The following is a 6,822-nucleotide window of genomic DNA, read 5'->3' as shown; positions in this document are numbered from 1 at the left end:
GATGGTGCCGAAGGAGGAACGGTCAGTATTCAGGGATATGACAGGAACTGTCTTTGGAAGCAAAGAATTGTAAACATGGGCCCTGAGATAAATACCTTACGAGACAGATGGAGTACATAAAGGGGCACGGCCATGTTGATCTGCATTCAGATTGCTTTAAGTGGTCGACACGAACTAGGACGTGTGCTAATCAAGAGCACATTAGTCACGATTAAAGTGTTTACAATTTTCTGCGTGACACTTCTAGGGGCTTGTAAAATTTTTGCAAAAGTTGGGGAACAAAGAGGAGTTTGCGGAAGTTGCCCTCGTGGACTTCAGCTCTGCGCAGCGTAGCATTTAAAGACCACTGAAATTTCTGAATTTCTTGGTGGACTTTAACCCAGAACTGCAGCGTCGTATTTAGGGGTCTGTAACGTATCTAAACAGGTTCGCACTCTTTAAAAGTTATCCACAACCGAATTTTCGAAATTCAAGTGTGCACAGAAACGATATGTGACGGACTTAAATAATTCTTAAAGGAAGTGGTATTCAGTCTTCTGTCACTGTCGTGGTATTAAGCAATGGTTGAACAAGAATTTTCGTAATTCACAAATCATAATCATCCCTGTAGTTTAACCAAGTAGTAAGAAGTTAACAGTACGTCAACCAGGTAGCACAACTGATGTGTGTGTGTGTGTGTGTGTGTGTGTGTGTGTGTGTGTGTGTGTGTGTGTGTGCGTCTATGTATATGGATGGATTTTACGCAGAGATGGAAAGTCATCCAGTAAAAAAAGTGATAACTTGCGTTCACCAAGGAAATGCTACAGCTCCTCCGCTGCTCCTGATACACATAACTGATTTGGGAGACAATCTGAGCAAGCCACTGCAGGTGACGGTGTCATTTACCTTCTACCAATGTCATCAAAAGATGAAAAACAGCTGCAAAATGATTTAGGCAATATATCTGTACGTTAGAAATGTGGCAATTGACCCTAATTAAAAAGAGATTTGTGTTCATCCACATGAGTACTAAAAGGGATTCGTTAAATTTGTTACACGATAAATCATCTTATTGGCGGAACACTTTGAAGATGCAACAGATATCCTGAAGAGACTGACTACGCTACGCTTGTCTGTACTCTTTCTGGAGTATTGTCGTGCGGTAAGGGATCTTTACCAGATAGGACTTGCGGCGGAGAAAATGTTAAAATGTATGTGAAATCTTAAGGGACTTAACTGCTAAGATCATCAGTCCCTAAGCTTACATACAACTTAACCTAAATTATCCTAAGTACAAACACACACACCCATGCCCGAGGGAGGACTCGAACCTCCGCCGGGACCAGCCGCACAGCTGGCGGTGGACTCTGAAACAGTTCATAGGTGTGATGCTCGCTTTGCATTATCGCGGATAAGGGGAGTGAGTTTCAACGATGTAATACGTGGCTTGAGACACCAATCATTAAAACAAAGGCATTTTTATGTTGCAGTGAGTACTTTCCACAAAATTTCAAATACAATATTTCTACTCCGAATACGAGAATATTTTGTTGACTTCACCTACACGGGGATAAATTTTCATCATAATAATGTATGAGAAATTAGAGCTCGCGCGGAAAGATTTAAATGTTCATTTTTCCCTCGAGCTTTCCGAGAGTGGAACGGTAGAGGAGCAGTCATGAGGTACTGGCCGGCGCAAATGAAAGTGGCCAGGACTATTGGATACGGAGGAAGTAAAGTCCTACATTAACTTCCAACATGATGGAGCAAATTCCAGCCGGCCGGTCCTTGGGGCACGTTTACACATTCTTCATGCCTAACAGAGTTGTTGGCAGAAGTTAGTCTAGGCGCTATCATGACGAGTGAGATGTTTGAAAATCTCCAATTCCTCTAAGACATCTAACCTACGCCCCTTCTTTTCAGTATGCAGAATATTGTTATCGCCTATGGCTTTAGGCATGTGTCCAGTAATTAAGAGGCGCGTCCCTAGCTGACCACTTGATTTGTTAGTGCTCGATTACTTTGCCGCGACTTAACTGCTAAGGTCATCAGTCCCTAAGCTTACATAATACTTAACCTAAAAGAACAAATACACACGTCACAGAATCAGGGCAGGAGCACTACGAATGTAATGTGTGGACATGAAATTGGGAATGTGCGTCTCACGGAGAGCGTGCAAGCGATAAATCACTGCAGTCACACCATTCTCTGTGCCCTCGGTGGCTCAGATGGATAGAGCGTCTGCCATGTAAGCAGGAGATCCCGGGTTCGAGTCCCGGTCGGGGCACACTTTTCAAATGATCCCGTTGATGTATATCAAAGCCTGGCGACAGCTTAGGGTCTTGATTTAATTATCATTTCACCCCAAGTCTAAGGTGTATCGTAACAACCCTCATAGTCTTCAAGAACTGTGGCAGAACATTTCGGATGAGATTCCAGCGATTTCAGCAGGCGAGCTTCTATCCGCTTTCAACAACTTGCTATCCAGGGCCCAGAAATGCCAGGATATGAATGGTGGTCACTTTCAAGATCAGCTACAGTCACGTTACTACTGTATTTCCTTTCCTCTGCTGTGCTTCTTTTTTAACCGGGAATTCTGCTCTCCAGGCCACTTTTATTTGTACCACACTCTTGTTCGATGAACCCTCTGCCAGGCTGTTAATTGTGAATTGCGGAGTAATCATAATGATGTTGATGCAGAGTTGTTAATTGTTGCTCCGGGTGATTCGCCTCATGTACTGTTTCTTACATCTGTCACATTTTTGTTCTGTAGCGTACAACTACCTCAGTGGCATTGTAGCGAGAAGGCTGTACTTCCCTGGGCGGTATCACTAACCTGGTGTCTTGCTGTAAGTCTCCGTCCCACAGTAGTGGTGCTCAGCCGCCAGGTTCCATATAGGTGGTGATCCTGCAGAAATGGAATGTTTAGGGATGCCAGTTGTTAATTGTCAACAATGTTTGTACTATGCTTGTTTCAATAAAGAAATTTCTTTGTCACACACGTCACAGAATCAGCATTTGCAGTATGGCGGCTCTGGACTAGCCGTTATATTCGACCCTTTACACACTTAACACCGTTTTCTGACTATACATAAAGATAGACACTGCCCACGACACGTGGAGTTCTGATAACTAATAACTTCACTTTATATCTTGTTTAACAGCTGAAATATGTACTCGCGGCCGTTCTTTTAGAGCCGCCCCGGTTATTTGACCGTGCGTTTTGAGTGGCTCCTCCGCGACTAACTCGCCCTGTCTTCCCGAAGGACAAGAGAGACCCCCTCTTTCGTCCTCTGCCAATAAGGACACTTCCAGGCGGATCTGACGTTATATTTGCGAACATTGTGCCGGAAGTTTGTCTCGAACACTGTCTCAGATTGTAAGATCCTACTCCCGAATAGTCGGATCCTACTAAGTTCGCAGCTCGTGGTCGTGCGGTAGCGTTCTCGCCTCCCGCGCCCGGGATCCCGGGTTCGATTCCAGGCGGGGTCAGGGATTTTCTCTGCCTCGTGATGACTGGGTGTTGTGTGATGTCCTTAGGTTAGTTAGGTTTAAGTAGTTCTAAGTTCTAGGGGACTGATGACCATAGATGTTAAGTCCCATAATGCTCAGAGCCATTTTTTTGTTCCTACTAAGGTTGCACAATATTGCCTCCTATGATTTTATCTGTAATGCTCCTTGCTGACGCTTAACTGTCAAGTGTAAATGTAGTGTAGCTGCTACTGAGCGTTCCCGATCGCATAAATGTGCGTAATACTTGGCTTGAACACGTGAAGGGAATGCATGTATGCATTACAAGCGCGACGGATGGAGTCAGAAAAGTGCCTGAAAACGGTACACATTAAAACCCGCCAGCTCTAAAGGCTCGCTGTCAGCCTCGGTCTGTTCGTAATATCAACTGACATCAGCTATATGATCAGGATTGTGATATCGCGTCCTCGCTTTTACAAGGTGCCCCTGACAATCTCTGTCAAAGAAACAATGTTAACGGAGCTTGGTGGTACTTCAATAGACATATAAACCAAGTCAACACCTATTAGGTTGTGTAATGTTTACTCGTACATTTTCGGCTGCACTAGTAATAAAGACGAAAGCGAGGTACTCTTAACAGAATCTCCTTAATGTTAGCCATGACACCAAATTGTTAATACTGTAATAAAATGTATGCTGAATACTATAGTTCCAGTACTGTAAGCGCACCAGTAGTCACTACAGCATTGCTTCGTACTACCGGACGCGAAGGTGCAATGCAATCGAATTCGTGAAATATCCCACACAGCCAAAATTCCAATACGTAAAGCTGACGTGAAAAAATATCTGAAATTATTTGTAAAGCTCGTTATTAGTACTTACGGGACTGTATCAGACAGAATCCTATGGTAATAATAATAATAATAATAATAATAATAGTAATATAATTTCTTGTGGCTCAATCAACTGTGGGGTCAGCACACCGCTCCCCCGGCCGTAAGATGGTATTCATGACCGAAGCCGCTACTATGTTAATAGAGGACACAGTCATTTCAGTTTGCTTGCCCAGCTGTATTAAAACAAAGATTAATGACTCAGGGAACTCCTTAATATTTTGACGTTACAGAGTCATTTTTCTGTTAATGTACATAATTATTTATGAATGTCCATTAGAAGCGGAAACAACCAAAGAGTAAAGACAATCTAACAATTACATATATTCACTTCTCTTACAAACAGACCTCTCAGAAGATCGTCCTGAGCTGCAGATTACTGAGCAAAGTGTTTGAAATTTCTGTTTTCCCAGATGCTGCTCCTTGTTGATGCTACCCATTATCATTTTGTCTATGTTTAGTTCATGATATTACTCACAGATCGCTCTTCCATCGACTGGAAAAAGATTCCCTCAGCACTTTGCGCCAATGCAGTTACATGCAAACAGACTGAAATGGTAAATTTTAATTGCTTTTTCATCCAACCCGTTTCTCTTATTTACGCTACCTTTACTTCTATTCCACTAAAGTATCTTATATATATTATTCCGTTACTTCCATACGTAAATTTGTTTCCACACGCGACGAAATATATTGGAAGAAAACTTTAAAAGCTTTGATTTCGTCTACCAATACAGCTTCAGGAATGTCAGAACCAAGTATTCCTTCACAAACATTGGACGACAAAGGCGTGTCTGTAACTGTGAGTTTATTCTGTCGAAATGAGGAATCGACTTACATCACTCAAGCGTAACATCACTCCGACTATAAATCAGTTTTAATTAACGTTAGGTTTAGGCTGTATAAATTGAGCCATCGCTGCCATCGCTGTAGGCAGTAAGCTAAGGATTGTGAGGCGACCCTAACCTACATCTTCCGAGCCATAACTACAGCGGACCAACAGCGCACCTCTTCTTTGTAGGCCGTTTCTTTACAGAGTGAACTTGATGAACGTTCCCTACTTCTTACACTACGTAAAGGTGTTGTAGGGAAGCAGCCTACTCACGCCGTATAAAATTCTCATCAGTCTTTCAATTTGTGTGCCAGCCAGTCCGCTGTAACTAGCTCTGACGTCATAAATGTTGCGAAATACTTTAAAAATCAAGTAAATTACCAGAAACGGTTCTACCATGTCAGGAGTAATACTAAATCAATATGTGTTGAGTGTCAGTTCAATAACTTTAACCATTTTCAAAATTTGGACGTTTTTCTTTGTAAAAATTATTGGCGCAACAGAAAAGAGCTAGAGACTTAAAATTTTATATTTAGATTTCTTTTTCATAATAATTTAATAGAGACAGTACTTTGGATCTCACAAATTAAGATTTTAGTTGAAATTCAATATTTTCTGGTTTTTGTCTTAAAAAGTAAGGAAGCAAGATAGATTAAGTAGGCTAAGAAATAAGGCTAGGATGTTTAAATTTAAGTAGAATGGAGATCCGCTTTAATCATAAAGATGTGAAAAATTTCAATTGAATAACTATAAAACTATAGCGATAGCGTATCTCCAAAGGTGCCACCTGTTGTTGAAAATTGTCTGCCGGAAAATGTACTGTTGTCCCAAGCATATTGCAACAAACGGTGTATTTCTATCGCTGCTCGTTTAGTTTTTATTGCCGTTTCAAATATACCGGTCATTTTTGAAACACCCTGTATATAAGAACGCTGCGCGAGGAAGCAAGGCCCCAGTTCTCTCCAGACGCTGAATAGCACACCATCTGTGTCGGGAGTCGCGTCGCGTCGGTATCATTGCTATAAACAGCCTCGGATGCCGTATTAAGTTACTCGGGATACGCGTAACCATGAAATCATTTTCGAGTGAAGTGTTAACTCTGGGATAACATTAATTATCTATCTTCAGTTTGCGTATGTCGTATTTTCACGTGCCGTCGCGGGACAGACTTTCTACCATTATTTAGCGTGGCGTTTGACGAACATTATCATCAAATTATGGCGAGCATTCATTTAAACATTTAATTTGGACAGTTATAGTTGCATCAGCGCAGTAGACTCTGAACTGCTCTGTTAGTCAAGTTGTGTGGATTCTTTTTTATTCATCTGTGACTTTCAGAATACAGAGAACGTTTTTTCACGATCGTTTTTGATTATGAATCCCAGACAATCTCCTAATTCCTCAGAGCTATAAGCTGTAGCAATAAGTGTATTTCTCAGATGAAGTGGGCACTAGGAATTCTAATTACAGGCTTCACGTTTTGCTAATCACTTTCTGGTTGCCAATATTATAGTTAGAGAGCCAGTGTTGCGAACAGCAAAAGATAGCATAAATAATAGGAACATTATAAATAACAATAACTCTACCCGCCGCCACACATATGGTTAATCGGCAGGGAAATGCATCTTTTCTACATTACAAAACATA

General features: G+C 41.6%; 1 non-coding gene across 1 annotated transcript; it reads left to right on the top strand.

The window, feature by feature from the left end:
- The first annotated feature begins 2,191 nt into the window (after positions 1 to 2,191).
- Positions 2,192 to 2,266, top strand: Trnat-ugu (transfer RNA threonine (anticodon UGU)). The gene has a single exon. It is a non-coding gene; the product is annotated as a tRNA-Thr (tRNA).
- Positions 2,267 to 6,822: the final 4,556 nt, after the last annotated feature.

This window comes from Schistocerca cancellata, chromosome 7, assembly GCF_023864275.1.
Source record: "Schistocerca cancellata isolate TAMUIC-IGC-003103 chromosome 7, iqSchCanc2.1, whole genome shotgun sequence".
Taxonomy (NCBI): domain Eukaryota; kingdom Metazoa; phylum Arthropoda; class Insecta; order Orthoptera; family Acrididae; genus Schistocerca; species Schistocerca cancellata.
The sequence above is the reverse complement of the archived record's forward strand: the minus strand, read 5'-3'. Positions and strand labels throughout refer to the sequence as shown.